General features: G+C 43.5%; 2 long non-coding RNA genes across 2 annotated transcripts in view; one reads left to right on the top strand and one right to left on the bottom strand.

Annotated features, from left to right (window-relative positions):
- Positions 1-17,171, top strand: part of LOC309529727 — a 45,838-nt gene that overhangs the window by 10,764 nt on the left and 17,903 nt on the right. The window lies entirely within an intron of this gene.
- LOC309529653 lies at positions 1,628-14,541 on the bottom strand. The gene is made up of 4 exons (XR_014218255.1): positions 14,527-14,541; positions 7,524-7,986; positions 3,733-3,860; positions 1,628-1,780 (listed from the first exon to the last, which is right to left on the bottom strand). It is a non-coding gene; the product is annotated as an uncharacterized lncRNA (long non-coding RNA).

Here is a 17,171-nt window from a genome sequence, read left to right on the forward strand (position 1 = left end):
TTGTTTATTTCAAAGTTATGCTTTTATTATGACTTCTTTGAATTCGATCAGACCGTTATCAGGAGTGTGATCTTCGCTGTCTGTTTTGTTGTTTCTTCAACTTGAGAATCGCCTTGTGTATCGCAGTACGGAAAGACGGCGTGAAAATTTAAAGTGAAATGAAAATGGGGGTGTGAAGAAGAGAGCCGGGGGGGATTTTGAAAAATGTCCAGCATTTAAATGTCCAGCATTTAAAAAAGAGTTTCCTTTTTTAAAAACTCAAGTTGGTTTGAGCTTGGGGCATACAGTGGTACCTAGGGTTACAAACACCTTGGGTTACAAACACTTCGGGTTACAGACTCTGCTAACCAAGAGGTAGTACCTCGGGTTGAAAACTTTACCTCAGGGTGAGAACAGAAATCATGCGGTGGCAGCGGGATGCCCCATTAGCTAAAGTGGTACCTCAGGTTAAGAATGGTTTCAGGTTAAGAACGGACCTCTGGAACGAATTAAGTTCGTAACCAGAGGTACCACTGTATATGGAGCCATTTCTCACCCCTTGCCTTTTCCTGTAAGACCTATTACAGTTGTTAAGAGTCGTCAACAGGCTCATCTCAGCTATCTGCCAATCTCCCATTCCCACCACCCTTCTGAGTAATACCCCTCCCCACCTTCTCACTATATAGAAGGATCTGGCAACTTCTGTTTCAGTGTATCTGAAGAAGTGTGCATGCACATGAAAGCTCATACCAAGAACTAACTTAGTTGGTCTTTAAGGTGCTACTGGAAGGAATTTTTTTATTTTGACTATGGAGCCAACTGTCAGTTTAGTTGCAAAGTCCTTCTTGTGAGGCAACAAGGTGTCAAGAAACCCACCTTGCCCTCTTCCAATCCCGAATTGTGAAGCCAGCTGCATTGGCTATTTTGTAACATAGAGGTTACGGCCATGAATTATATGTAGGTTGTCCTGAATCCAAATATCAGTTAAGCCATGAACTGACCTGGCTAAAGCTATTATTTGTTAGTCTCAAGCATCCCCAACACCCATCTATGTTCCAGGGTTTAACTGCCTGGTGTGGTTGCTATAATTTTTGGCCTCCCCTGCAATTTTGTTTTTTTTTTCAGTATTATGAGATTCTGTGTATATCCTCTGAGCAATTAGCAAAGGCTTCTACAGTATAAAGCTAAAGTATTGTTCCTAACAACAAAGATGTTTGGGGTTGTTTTTTTTGGAAGGTGGCAACCTGCTGATGCCTTCAATTGGAGTAGGCAATGTGACACCCTCAAAATGGTTGAGACCACAATTGCCATTAGCCTGCATCTATTAATTTCAGTTTTCCTCAGTTGTTCGTTTCCCTTATCTTAAGATCAGTTCTCCAAACTGCTTTGCATTTCTTAAACGTCCTCGTGAAAATTCATCAGCATTTAAATGCGCATTTTCCCCACTATGCAGATTTCTGTATGTAATCTTGTCTAATATAGACATCCTTGCAGTGCAATTTTCCCTAATAACTGCATTTTTTGTAGACATAACTCAGCAAGAAAACCACATTGCAATATTCAGAGAAGTGTGAATTTCTCTACATCTGCACCCCGAAAAGATCTCTTTGACAATCTACTTCTTCAATACACAGACACACAAAAAACATAGATGCTCAAATATATTGTCTTTAATTATTTTTATTTAACTATCACCATAGAATCAGCTCCATTAAAAGCTGGAGGCAAATCAGAAGAGCATTACCATCAAATGTTCAAGCTACCCTAAATCCATGGTGAGTAGACAACATCTTGAGGTTATCTGCACCAAAGAGAAAAAACATTGTCAGATTCTGCAGTTTTTAATGTTGTATTACATAGATAATCAGGACTAAAAAGCTGAACGCATACATCTCAAAAACACAAACACATATTTAAATACAAAGAGATCGAGGGAAAATATATTGATACGTTAAGTTAAAGGTAAAGGGACCCCTGACCATTAGGTCCAGTCGTGACCGAATCTGGGGTTGCAGCACTCATCTCGCTTTATTGGCCAAGGGAGCCGGCGTACAGCTTCCAGGTGATGTAGCCAGCATGACTAAGCTGCTTCTGGTGAACCAGAGCAGCGCACAGAAACGCCGTTTACTTTCCCGCCGGAGTGGTACCTATTTATCTACTTGCACTTTGACATGCTTTCGAACTTCTAGGTTGGCAGAAGCAGGGACTGAGCAATGGGATCTCACCCCGTCGCGGGGATTCGAACCGCCGATCTTCTGGTCAGCAAGCCCTAGGCTCTGTGGTTTAACCCACAGCACCACCCGCATCCCTATATTGATACGTTATTTATCCTTAAAATGAGATGGGGATCTTCTAGCCTGCCAGATGTTGTTAGACTCTTCCTCCCGATGGCCCCAACAGCCAGCATGGCAGGGGGACAAGGGTGATGGAAAAGTTGGAAACTGGCAACATCTGGAAGAACACAGATCAGCCTCTTTTGCTTTGAATACGTTTTCATCAGCAGAATTTGTTGTTTCCTCATTAAAGATACAGAATAACTTGAAATTTGTATCGACCCCTCCTCTAAACATAATACACTATGTCAAGGCCAATAAAAAAAATTTAATGGGGGGATAGTGATTGAAAGGCTTTAGCTTCCCACTGGTTCTGCACTTGTTAAACTTAGCATGACCAAAAACAATGCATTCTGATTTCTGCCAGTATTCAGGTAGCCCAGATTTCTTTCAAAAAAGCTGGATGTTAGCATGTATTTCCTAAGGAAAGCATCAACAGCTGCAAATGCTAAGCCATAGCAGGGCCTGAAAGACAAACTGCAGCAGAATTGGGGTTTGGAGGGGAAATTATCCCTTGGAAAAGTCTTGAAAGCACCTCCATTTCTATATTAACTATTTCACAATGATTTGGACCATTTTGCTTTCCTGCATATCATAAACAGAAGAACAGGAGAGGGAGAGAGTTGCCCAGGTGTCAGACTCAGCCTCTATGGTACAGCTCAGCATTTTAGAAAGCATCACCAGCACACAGTGGGCCAAGTTCATAGGCTCTTCCAGCATGGATGGAATTGAGGTGGGAACCTAACAGCCTATGAAGAAGCATGTAAAAGTTCTGGGTGAGTCATTTCTTGGCCCCAGCAACATCTACAGATCAGGCACGTGTAACAGGCACAAGAACATGCCAAGCTATTTTTTCACTCTGGCCAGCAGTATTCCTACTTATTGTGTTCTGTATACAAATATGCTATTCTTATTCTCCTGCCGGATACATTAAGGTAAAGGACCCTGACTGTTAGGTCCAGTCGTGACCGACTCTGGGGTTGCAGCGCTCATATCGCTTTATTGGCCAAGGGAGCCGGCGTACAGCTTCTGGATCATGTGGCCAGCATGTCTAAGCCGCTTCTGGCGAACCAGAGCAGCGCATGGAAACGCCGTTTACCTTCCTGCTGGAGCAGTACCTATTTATCTACTTTCACTTTCACGTGCTTTCGAACTGCTAGGTTGGCAGGAGCAGGGACCGAGCAACAGGAGCTCACCCCGTCGCGGGGATTCGAACAGCTGATCTTCTGATTGGCAAGCCCTAGGCTCTGTGGTTTAACCCACAGCGCCACCCACGTCGCAGCCGGATACATTAACATGTCTTAAAAGCCAGCCCAGGTTTTGGCTTGGACTGGGACTACTCCAAATTGGCTTAGATAAAAAGAACCAATGGACAAAACAATCCTGACAGCAGGGCAGGAGATGCATCTAGAATTCTTACCTATCTTCTGCAGCACCATCTTTTCGGGTTACCACAATGTCCCTTGTGAATTTTGCCTATTGGGCAAAAGCCATTATGGCAGCTGCCACCCATCCTGCGACATTCTGCCTCTGACGTCTGCGCAAGTGCTGTAGCAAAAGAAAGAACAAGTTGTGTTCTCATTGTCATTCCTGCTAATAGCAGACTCAGCTGGTGGGTGGCAATAGGACTGTAGCCAACTTATTAGAAGGGGCTGTGGCTGGAGCACTGGACAGAGGCACCCAAGCCTGTAACATGTGGGTGCAATTCCCACTTCCTCCCTCTCATACTGAACTTGGATGACCCCTTCCCCTATTGGAAACCACCCCAATAACAAGGGAATGATTTCTGTGCATTCAATGCACAGGCACAGACATCTTTTTTATCACTTATTAATTCATTTATAAAGGAATCTATCCCAATATTTATATTTATATATAAATATATATATCAGGGCCATTTACATATAAATTTATATTTATACAGTGGAACCTTGGGTTGCGAACATGATCCATGCAGAAGGCACGTTCACAACCTGCAGCATTCGCAACCCGCAGCACCAGGTCTGCACACACGCGGGTCACAATTCAGCACTTCTGTGCATGCGCGAGCACTAAAACCCGGAAGTAACCCGTTCCAGTACTTCCGGGGTCCGCGCGGTGCACAACCCGAAATCGCATAACCTGAAGCATCTGTAACCCAAAGTACCACTATATATAAATATATATGTCAGGGCCATTTACAAATATTGTATGTAAAACCATACAAGAAAAAAAAATGATATAAAAATGTTAAAATCAGAAAGCAGCTCATTGTTTTGGAGCAACGTATCCTTAACAGACTGCATACGCATGATGTAAGTGAAATGTTTTCAGGAGGGGTCTAAAAGTTGAAAGAGAAGGCACCAGAGGACACCACATGTGACACTAAAGGCTTGGTTTCCTGTTGTTGTCAAATGGGCATCGCCAACTTTGGGCAACTTTGGGCACAACCACTGACATCCCTGCAGATGATTTCAGGGACTGAGCTGGAATATAAGGATTCTCGGGGTCCTGGATGTACCCAAGTTGTTCAGGGCTTCATAAATTAAAACAAGAACTTTGAACCTGGTTCCAAAACTCAGGCGGGCCTTTACATTGGCCAGACTAAATATGTTACCCTCAGATGTTCTTGAAGGTAGATATCAAAAAATTTCATTCGAGAACCGGCTCTGCCCCTGTGGAGCTGGCTACGTAGAGACTGTGTCACACGTCCTCCTGTCTTGTTCCCTATATAAAGATCTCAGGGACGAGACCATCACGCCGCTCCTATCTGCCATCCTGGGCCGCTCTTGTGAAGCCAAATTGTTCTCACTCCTAGCCGACCTGAACAGCTTGACAACAGAAAAGGTTGCTAAATTTTTCGAGAGAGCAATGAGACTGAGAGCTGCCATCTGAATGACATCAGTGTCGTCACTCGGATTCCTCGCCTAGGATCTTATCATTATTATCTCTATGTTTTATTATTAGTATTTTATTATCTCTGCTAAGTTTTAAGTACTGAGATTTTTAACTTATCTGCATCTGGTTATTATTATCTTTCTCCCTGGCCTGACCATCCCTCCAAGGTTATATTTATATTTATAATCTTTCAATTTGGCTGGTCTATTTACTTAACCGACCTGGAACAATCTACCAGAGAAAAGGCCGCCACCCATGGGACAGAGGGTCATTGATGAATGATAATCCAGCTTCTACCTAGGGTTTTAATAGGTCATAAGATTATACGGTAACTATATTTGTAATGTATTTCTGTCGGTGTTTGTCCTTTGATGCTATGGCCTGTTGGCTACGCAAATAAAGTTGTTGTCGTTTGAACCTGGTTTGGTAATGGATGGTCAGCCAGTGTAAGGGTTTTATTGAAGGTGTCAAATGTTCTAGACCAGATGCCTCCATCAGCAGCCTTCTGCAGCAGCTGGAGTTCTGAACTAGCCCCAAGAGCAGCCTCACATAGAGCATATTATAATAATCCAGCCTTCAGTTTACCTATGCATGGACTACAATGGTTTGGCTTTCCTAGTCCAGGATTGGCCTCAGCTGGTAAAACAAATGAAAATGCTCAATTGACAAAGATGCATCCAGACCATGCCAAGCTATGCATTTCTCCCCTTTCTCCTTCAGAGGCAGGGCAACCTCATCCAGAACAGGAAACCTGCCTGTCTCCTGGGCATTGGAACAACCCATCCAATGAGTCCCAGGATTCAAACAAAGTTTATAGGCTCAAATCCAGTCCACCACTGCAAATTAGGTATGCACAAAACAACAACCTTGAAATCATCTGTGGGCTTCTAGGACTGATGGGATATTGGGGAAGCAGAGCCTATTTGTTATAAAAAGATAAAGGGACCCCTGACCATCAGGTCCAGTCGTGACCGACTCTGGGGTTGCGTGCTCATCTCGCTCAAGAGGCCGGGAGTTGGCGCTTGTCCGCAGACAGCTTCTGGGTCATGTGGCCAGCATGACTAAGCCACTTCTGGCGAACCAGCGCCGTTTACCTTAAATAGCGGTCCCTATTTATCTACGTGCTTTCGAACTGCTAGGTTGGCAGGAGCTGGGACTGAGCAACGGGAGCTCACCCCGTCGCAGGGATTTGAACCGCCGACCTTCCGATCAGCAAGTCCTAGGCTCTGTGGTTTAACCCACAGCGCCACCCGCGTCCCCTATTTGTTATAGGGAAAGGTAAAGGGACCCCTGACCATTAGGTCCAGTCGTGACTGACTCTGGGGTTGCAGCGCTCATCTCACTTTATTGACCAAGGCAGCCTGTGTACAGCTTCCAGGTCATGTGGCCAGCATGACTAAGCTGCTTCTGGCAAACCAGAGCAGCACACGGAAACGCCGTTTACCTTCCCGCCGGAGCGGTACCTATTTATCTACTTTCACTTTGACGTGCTTTCGAACTGCTAGGTTGGCAGGAGCAGGGACTGAGCAATGGGAGCTCACCCCGTCGCGGGGATTTGAACCGCCAACCTTCAGATCAGCAAGTCCTAGGCTCTGTTGTTTAACCCACAGCGCTATATTTGCATAAAATTCTGGATGGTTCATGACATCATGAAAATGCAAAATTCATCTATACAGGACGGTGAAACAGTGGAAGTTAAATGTTGTGGGGAAGGGCATTGCTCACCCACCATGCTATATAGTCACAATTTGGTGATCCTCAATGCAACTGCCTTGTGCTTTATTGTAATCAAGTGGTTTGTCAATTAAGTAGTACCTCGTTGTGAGTCCGCCCCGTTTAGCGTCCATTTCGTGGAACGTCCGCAGCAAACCTGGAAGTACCAGAATGGGTTACTTCCGGGTTTGCCACTTGCACACATGCCGAAGCGCTAGATCACGCTTCACGCATGCGCAAAAGCACAAAACTGTTCACGCTTGTGCACAGAGCGGATAATTGTCGAGAGTCCCTTTCACTGCGCGTCCAGGGCTCTGGAACGGAACCCGGACTCAAAACGAGGTACCACTGTACGGTCAAACCTCAGTTCTTGAACGGCTCTGTTTTTCATCGTTTCGGCTCCCCAACACCAAAAACACAGAAGTAAATGCTTTGGTTTTTGAACATTTTTCAGAACCCGAACGTCCGACGCGGCTTCTGCTTGAGTGCAAGAAGCTCTTGCAATCAGAAGCCATGCCTCAGTTGTCAAACGTTTCGGGAATCGAATTGTCTTCCAGAATGGATTGTGTTTGACAACCGAGATTTGACTGTATTTTTAAATAAATAAATAAATATTGTTACCTGGAGCAGCCATCAGCACAAAGAAGAGAACAGCTGTGAAAAGAGCAAAGATCTTCATGGCTGAAAAATTAGATAGCGTTTCAAGAGTTGACAGGATGTAGAGATGTTGGAGTAGTCCTTGTACTTATAGGGCAAAGAGGAACATGTCACAGCATGGCGTGGGTGCTTTGCTTTTGTTTTTGCTGCAGTTGAATATTAGCATAATTGTGCAAATATTTTCCTAGATAATTGGGAAAGGATTCATAAGGAAGTTACAGCCCGAAGTCAATAGCCTGTTATCTAGATATTGCATGTAATTATCTAGACAGAACCTGAAAGAGGTAGCAGGTGGTGTTGCCTTATGTGCTAGTTGATCTTCCAATTAGTTCGGTATTGCCTAGTTGGACTGAAATCAGCTGTCCAGATTTCCACACAGGAGTCTTCTCAGACCCTACCTGCATAAACCATGGACTGAATTTAAAACCTTTCCCCTGTTGAAAAGTCGGCTTCCGGTTCCGGTCGCAACCAGCGAGGAAGCGCGGAAAACCTGCTCTCGGTTTTTCGGGTCCTGCAGAGGCTTGGGGGAGACGCTAGGGCGCAGCGCACCCCAAAAACTCCAGGGGGGGCACCCCTGGAGGATAGGCACCCGGCAGCGCGATAGCGGTCGCACCGTTCTCCGGAGCGTCTACGAGGAGAAGCGAAGGACCGCGAGCGCGAATTGGGGAGGCAACGACTTTGCAGGGCAACGCCTCGAGCTTCAGCCGGTTTGAGCGACGGGCTTCCTTAAGAAAAGAATGGAACACCCAGCGTTTTTTTAGTGGGTTTTTTTTCTTTCCCTTTTAATTGAGCAAGGCGTAAAGCCAGTCATAGAGCTGGGAGGCTCCTGGAAAGCTTTGGATTGTGTTTGGGAGTTCGCTCGGTGGAGGAAATAAGATGGCGCAGACGGAAAGTCGACGATTTGAAGAAGTTTAGGAGAGTCTGTCTGAGTGAGAACTTTACGTTATGAGGATTTAAAACTGTTATAAACGGATACCTAGGACTAACTGGTCCCTGGTGAGTGCTACAACTTGTTTGTGGGGTTGCTTTCCCTTTTTATTACTTTTTCCACGGCGTTAAGCAAGGGCAAGTGGTCGCTAGCGTTTGCAGCCTACAATTCTACAACCAGGACTTGGAGATAGCAGGCATAAGGTATAAAGTGAGAGGATTTAAAAGGGAGAAAACTTAAAAACCTCTGTGCCTGCAGCTACACTTTGTTCTCGCTGCTTCCTCCTTTCTTCCTTTGTGTTTGCTTTGCCCTCCCTGTGCTGGGAGGATTTGCGTTGATGGTTGGAGTTGAATAGGAAGATCTACTAATTAACTCCACGTGGTTTAAAGAGGTGCTTTTCTGTTTTCATCTGTATTTGACACGGATCTTAATTGGAAGTTTCTGAAATCTGAACTGTCTGACGTATACAACCGTGATTACAACCTGGAACTTGACCATAACTTGGATCTGACAACAAGGGATAAAAGTGGATTAACCCGGACTAGACACCGTTAAAACTGGATTGTGGACCTTTTACCCCCCCCCCGCGCACGGACGGGCTAAGTGGACCGGTCAGGGGTAAAAAGTGAGAACGCCAGGAGGTGTGGGTGTTATCTCCCCATCCTCTTTTATTGGATTGACTATAGGACATTACTGTTTGGACATTATTAAATCCTGAGGGGCGTGTTTAACACTGCCTGGATATTGGGCCCTTTTTGGGTCTACTTTTGCCTGGGTTTACTTTTACCTTTTGAGTTAACTTTGTTGGGTTATTGTTGACAACTCCTGCCGGCGACTGTGGTTAACGGGGGGATTGAAAAGGGAAGGAAGCAAAGGTAGGGGGGAAGTGAAACAGAAGGAGGACGGAGATTTGGAGATGACGGGAAGGGACGGAAAAGAGTGGAAGAGAGGGGGAGGGACCCCGGGAGAAAGAAAGATGTCACGGCAGGAGGAAATTAAAGATTTAGATAATTTGTGGGTCAAAATAAAGGAGGAGTTCAAGCAAAATGTATTATACATGGAAAATAAACTAGGAGAGGTCCAGGAGATGATAGACAAAAAGATAGAGGGAGCAGTGGGTGAACTCTCAGCCAAAATCCAAGATCTCTCTGTAAAGTCCAAAATGATCGAGGAATCTAACAAAAAGCTGCAGAAAGAGATGAGGGAACAAAAAAAGGAGACAGTGAAAGTAAAAGAAGAACTGGGAGAGCTAAGCATCTCTCAAGATAGGATTTGGGACAACCTAGCCATGGCTGATATGCGGTTAAAACAGCTCCATCTTAAATTTAGGGGAGTAGCAGAGGGAAGAAATGAAGACATTAGAGGAAAAATGATAAAAGAACTCTCCAAATGGTTAAACTTAAGGGAAGAAGAGGTGGCAGCTACTGTAGATAATGTATATAGAATGACTAGGCCCAATCATATGAGAGTGAGCAAATTCTTGGGGGACTGCCTGGTGATCTTCAATTCTTTGGAAATGAAAAATTTAATTTTGAGAAAAAGCTACAACAATAGGTTAAGAATTGATGGAAGGCCTATTATTATCTATAAAGAAATACCGGTCAGGCTACTTCGTAAAAGAGAAGGATATAAACAAGTGGCAGCAGCTCTGAAGAGAAACGAGATTCCATTTCGATGGGAATTTCCGGAAGGGATTAGCTTTTTCTATAAAGAGAAAAAATTTAGATTGCTGGACAGACAGGAGGCAGACAAGTTTCTGAGAAGATATGAAAAAGAGTTGGGGAAGACAGAGAATAGATTAAGGAATAGATCGGAAAAAGAGGATGGAGAGACAAGGAATAGATATGAGGAAGAGAGAGGTGTAGAGGAGGAGGCACTGGAATCAGATGAAGATGGTGAGGAGGCCGCAGTGGGAGCGGATGCGGCAGAAGAGGGGGAGCTCTCAGGAAACAAAGGAGAGAGATTATAGTTTGCGAATACGGTTAAAGGTTGGGAAGTAGATAAAGGTAAATCATAGCACACTCATTGAAATTTTTATCTTGGAATGTAAACAGATTGAACGAGAAAGTTAAAAGGAATAAAATTGAGAAAGTTTTGAAAAATAAGAGGTACGATGTAATCTGCTTTCAGGAAACCCATATTGCTAAAAAGCACAAACATATTCTGGTGAATAAAAAATTAGGGGTAGACTTTATTAATTCTGATGTTAGGAAAAAAAGAGGAGTAGTAATATACGTTAGAGAGAAATGGGAACCGACTCTGATATGCAAGGATGAGGAGGGAAGAATTCTAGGGATTCAATTAAACTTTAGAGGGGAAAAAATTAATGTTGTGACGGTATACGCTCCGAATACAAATAGAGCAGAGTTCTTTGTAAAACTTGAAGGTATGCTATTAGAACTGGACACCCACAAATTAATTTTGCTTGGGGATATGAATGGCGTCCCAGCGCCGAACTTAGATAGGAGTACAGAGAAGGGAAAAGGGAACAGAGGAAAACTGCCGAAATCCTTTAGTGACATGGAAGAAAATTTAGACCTAATTGACATCTGGAGATACCAAAACCCGACCTCTAAACAGTTTACTCATTATTCCGAACCCCATCAGAGCTGGGGTAGAATAGATCAGATCTGGGTGACGAGAACACTCTCCATGAGAGTTAAGAAATGTGAGATTTATCCCAGAACATTATCAGATCATTGTGCTTTAAATATGGAAATAAAAAATGAAGCGAAGGGACAATATAGATGGAGGATGTGTGAGAATCTATTTGACAGGGAAGAGGTGAGGGGAAAAATTAAAGGCACTTTAAAAGAATACTTAGATTTAAACCTGAATAAAGAAACCCCTATAGATGTAGTCTGGGACGCCAGTAAGGCGGTTCTGAGAGGTCTCTTAATACAACAAAATAATTACAGGAGAAAGATAAGGGAGCGTAAGAAAGAGGAGATCCTCTCCCAACTGAGAAGTTATGAGAAAAAATTAATTAATAACCCAGCAGACGAAGCGGCTAATCGTGCCGCCAAGGTGCTACAATCCCAATATTCAGCGGTATTAAATCAGGAGATAGAGTGGAAAATTAAATTTGCAAAACAAAACTATTTCGAGTCGGCAAATAAAATGGGGAAGTTACTTGCCTGGCAGCTAAGAAAAAGAAAGAAACAAAATGTGATAAATAAAATAATATTGGAGGATAATATCATAGAAGACCCAGAGGAAATAGAAAACAGGTTTACCCAATTTTTTGAAAAGTTATATGAAAAAGGAAGGGAAAACAGTGACGAGATTAAAAACTATCTGGAGCAAAATGAAAGGAAATATATTTCAGAAGAGGATAGAATACAACTGAATAAGGAGATCACAGTAAATGAGGTTAAGGAGGCCATTAGCAGAATGAAGATCGGGAAAGCCCCAGGGCCGGACGGTCTTTCCGCAAAATACTATAAAACATTAGAAGAACACCTAGCCCCGGTCTTAAAAGACGTGATCAATAACATCTTTCAGGGGGGGGAGATCCCGGCTTCGTGGAAGGAGGCTTATATAACTTTGATTCCAAAAACAGAGAAAGAAAAAACAGATATAAAAAACTACAGGCCAATCTCTTTGCTTAATAACGACTACAAGATCTTTGCCGACATTATGGCTGGCAGACTTAAGAAGCTTTTAATGAAATATATTCATAAAGATCAAGTGGGCTTCCTCCCAAACAGGCACCAAAAAGAAAATGTCCGCCACGTACTAAATATTATTGAATACCTAGATATGAGAATAGACGTCCCTGCAGCATTAATCTTTATAGATGCCGAAAAGGCTTTCGACAACGTCTCTTGGGAGTTCTTAATACAGTGCTTGGGTAAGGCAGGTATTGAAGGTCCTTATATGAAAGGTATCAGGGCAATATACTCAGAACAACAGGCTAGGTTGATTATAAATGACAATCTCACGAAACCGTTTAAGATCAAGAAGGGCACAAGGCAGGGTTGTCCACTGTCCCCCCTGCTATTTATAATGGTTTTAGAAGTAATTGCAAATAGAATAAGGGAGGCAGTGAATGTGAGGGGGATAAAAATTGGGAAGAAAGAATTTAAGCTAAAGGCCTATGCTGACGACCTGGTTCTGTCTGTGGAGAACCCACTGGATAGTGCAAGTAGAGTAGTGGAACTCCTGGAGGATTTTGGCAGGCTGTCCGGTTTCAGATTAAACAGAAAGAAAACAAAAATCCTAACAAAGAATATGACTGAACAGGAGAAAATTCAATTGGAGGAAAAGATTGGCATTAAAATTGTGAATAAAGTAAAATATCTGGGAATCTGGCTCTCACCTAAAAATATAAACCTGGCTGAGGATAATTATAATAAGGTGTGGCAGGATATCAAAAAAGACCTAGATACCTGGCATAGATTAAAACTCTCATGGACAGGGAGGATGTCGGCTATCAAGATGTGCATCCTCCCGAGATTGTTATTCCTCTTTCAAAGTATCCCGATAATTAAAGGCATCTCCCTCCTTAAGAACTGGCAAAAAACCCTGACTAAGTTTATTTGGCAGGGGAAGAGGGCCAGAGTAAAGTTGAAATATCTAACAGACTCAAGAGAAAGGTGCGGATTCGCAGTCCCGAATATTAGGCTGTACTATGAAGCAGCCTGTATTTGCTGGATAAAGGAGTGGGTCACCCTCAGAAATACAGACCTCTTAGATCTGGAGGGTTTTAATATTGGATTCGGGTGGCATGTCTACCTATGGCAAGAGAAAGGGGAGGCCCACAGAGGATTTTCTAATCATATAATTAGAGGCCCATTATTGGAAGTGTGGAGGAGGTATAAAAAACTGATTGAGAAAGGTGTCCCCTGGTGGCTCTCCCCAACCAATATCATTAAAATAAAAAAAATAAATATGGCGGACGAAAGATGCACGTATGAGGATCTTTTGGAAAAGACAGAAACAGGATGGAGGGTGAAGCCTTATGAGGAATTGAAAGATAAAATAAAAGAATGGCTCCTCTATCATCAGATTAACGCTTTATGGGGTGAGCACAAGAAATTGGGTATGAATGGGAAAAAATCGAGGTTTCAGGTTGAAATTATAGAAAGTAATGATAAACTCCTCTCAAAAATGTATAAACAACTATTGGAATGGGATACCGAGGAAGATCAGGTAAAGGGGGCTATGGTAAAATGGGAGAAAGACCTCGGCCATAACATAGATTATAATAAATGGCGAACACTCTGGACGAAAGGTATAAAATTTACAGCTTGTGTAACCCTGCGGGAAAATTTAGAGAAAATGGTGTACCGCTGGTACCTGACCCCAGCAAAGCTGGGAAAAATGTATAAATCTGTTGATAACACCTGCTGGAGATGTAGAGACAAGGTTGGGACCTTTTTTCATATATGGTGGACCTGTGATGTAATAAAAGAATTCTGGAAGCAAATTCATGACGAAATGAAAAAAATTCTGAAGTATAACCTCCCCAAAACTCCAGAGTTGTTTCTCTTAGGGCTGATTGGTAAAGAAATAAAGAAAATAGACCAAACTTTTTTCCAATATGCCCTGGCTGCGGCGAGGATCCAAATAGCACAAAAATGGAAAACCTCTGATTTACCTACGGTGGGAGAGTGGCAATTGAAGTTATATCAATATATTGAACTAGCGAGATTAACACAAAAAATAAGACAAAATAACGCAAGCAAGTATAAAGACGAATGGAATAAGTTTTTAATTTATTTTGAAAATACCCAGGGAATAAATAATTTATCAGTAGACGATAGTTAGAATCATCGATGTATAATTGTTTTATTAGTGCTGCAGAAGTAATATAAGATCTGGTAACTCCAAGACCGAGTTGGACGGAAGCTCTGTTATTTGTAATTTTGTTTTTTGTCTTTTGTCTCTTTTCTTTGTTTCTTGTTTTTCTTTTTTGTGTTTTTCTGTTATTCTTTGACTTCTTGACGGATTTTTTGGTATGAATATATTTGTAATATAATGTAAATTATGTATTTTTAACTAATAAAATTCTATTAAAAAATAAATAAATAAAACCTTTCCCCTGTGCAATGAATGTACCCCACCACTGACCCACCATCAAATAAAGGTGTGGTTGGGGCAGCAAGCATGAGCTATTTCAGCCTAATCTGCCCTGTGATGGTACATGGGAAAACCAGCATTTTCTCTCCACAACTGGTTGCGTGGCATAAACTGCTACCATTTCCAGATATATTTTTTTGCTAAAAACATTTTCTTGACCCCAGCAAGCAGCTGCTCCAAGCAGCTAGAAATCTCTTCTGCCCCATGTTGACATTTGGATTGGACCTGCCATGCTTATGAGCAGGCATAGGCAAACTCGGCCTTCCAGATGTTTTGAGACTACAATTCCCATCATCCCTGACCACTGGTCCTGTTCGCTAGGGATGATGGGAGTTGTAGTCCCAAAACATCTGGAGGGCCGAGTTTGCCTATGCCTGCTTATGAGCTTTGCAAGACACCACTCATGTTCATGTAAGCAATAGCAGTGGTAGCAGCAGCAGAGGAAGTTGCTTGGGCGCCTGGGGCAGAGTGCCCAGGGGTGGGGCAAGGGCATGGCAAGCCACACATAGGGGCGGGGAGCACTGCGGGGTCTCCAGAGACTGCCTGCCTCCTCCAACTCAGCTGCCCTAGAGCTGGTGGGGAGGCAGCGGGCGGACCATTTGGGCAGCGCAGATCCTGTGTGTGCCCAAGCCACCACATGTGCCCATGCCACCCAGGAGAGGCACGTGGCTCGGAGGTGCTGCAGGCCCCGTGGTGAGTGCCACCTGGCATTTTGACACCCCCCCTCAGTGGTGACACCCGGGGCGACCCTCCCCCACTGCACTCCCCTTCCTCTGCCCCTGGGTAGCAGTAGTCGTAACAATAACAAAAAGAAAAACAATTTTTATCCATATGAATAGGATAGCACCTTGTTTGCCTTTTATTTCTTTAAACGTGGCTAGATGAATGATTAGGGACGCGGGTGGCGCTGTGGGTTAAACCACAGAGCCTAGGACTTGCCGATCAGAAGGTCGGCGGTTCGAATCCCCGCAATGAGGTGAGCTCCCATTGCTCGCTCCCTGCTATTGCCAACCTAGCAGTTCAAAAGCTCGTCAAAGTGCAAGTAGATAGATAGGTACTGCTCCATCAGGAAGGTAAACGGCATTTCTGTGCGTTGCTGTGGTTCGCCAGAAGTGGCTTCGTCATGCTGGCCACATGACCCGGAAGCTGTACGCCGGCTCCCTCGGTCAATAAAGCGAGATGAGCGCCACAACCCCAGAGTCGATCACGACTGGATCTAATGATCAGGGGTCCCTTTACCTTTTTAGATGAATGATTATGATCATGTCAAACTCTAAACAATACATTCAATGCAAGCTTCCAAATAGCCACTTATCTGGTCAACAGCACCCAGTGGCCATGAGGAACACTTGCGAACTGCTGCTTTTCTTCTCTTTGAGAGTCCAAAAGTCTTGGAAGATTCACCTTATGCAGAAAAACTAGTACAGTCATACCTCATGTTGCGTCCGCTTCATGTTGCGTCTGTTCAAGTTGCTTCCCATGGCAACCCAGAAGTACCAGGAATGGGTTACTTCCAGGTTTCTCTGCTCACACATGCGCAGAAGCACTAAATCATGCCATGCACCTGCACAGATGCGGCACTTCGAGTTGTGGGCTTTTCATGTTATGAATGGACCTCCAGAACGGATCCCGTCCGTAAAACGAGGTACCACTGTAACATGTTTTGCAGGCTTTGATTGACTCTTTAACCCGTTCCTATTGGTGAGAAGTTCCAACAGCATCTTTACTTGGTTTTGGCTTCCTTTGGATGACAGGGCACTTGAAACCTATGGCATTTTTTATAAAATTGCTTTTTCTTTTTTTTGCAAATATGCAGGCAGCACATACTGTAAGTGGAGGCAAATGGCAGGCATTCCCACAGGGCAAAAGATCCGCTACCTCACACTGGATGCAAACATTCTTTCACTTGGGGGGACAAATCCTGTTTAGCCAAGATTTTAGTGCGCACCTACCTGATTCAGAAACAATAAACCACAGAAGTACAGCAGTTTTTCTGCCTTTCCCTGAATTTTGTGTTGCTTTTTCAGCAGCTGGCCAAGCAATGTCTACAAAAAATAATTATACAGTCAAACCTCGGCTCCCGAATGGCTAGGTTTTGGAATGTTTAGGCTTCCGAACACCGAAAACCCAGAAGTAAATGCTCTGGTTTTGAAATGTTTTTTGGAAGCTGAATGTCCGAAGTAGCTCTTGCAACGAATCGGAAGCCATGCCTCAGTTGTCGAACATTTCAGAAGCCGAACAGGCTTCCAGAACGGATTACATTCGACAACTGAGGTTTGACTTTATTACAGAAAAATGTAAATACAAATGCATATATCGGTGCCAACAACACTTAACAATGCATAAATGATTGGGTCATATTTGCAAAGCTTTTCCTTCGACTGGCAATCGATTCCAGCTACTTGCTGTGTCATGATCAAGTCCTGTTGACAGAGCAGCATTGACCAATCTTAGGTGTGTCTGATGCTCGTAACTGATTTACATCCTTGCAGATACTTCACACTTCCTTCCCAAATGGAAAGGAAAGGAAATTTTGGAACCAGAAAAAAATGGCTCCTGAACAAAAATAATTGTAAGCAACAGCTATGGTGACAGAAGTG

This window comes from Podarcis vaucheri, assembly GCF_965113315.1.
Source record: "Podarcis vaucheri genome assembly, chromosome: 3".
NCBI lineage: Eukaryota > Metazoa > Chordata > Lepidosauria > Squamata > Lacertidae > Podarcis > Podarcis vaucheri.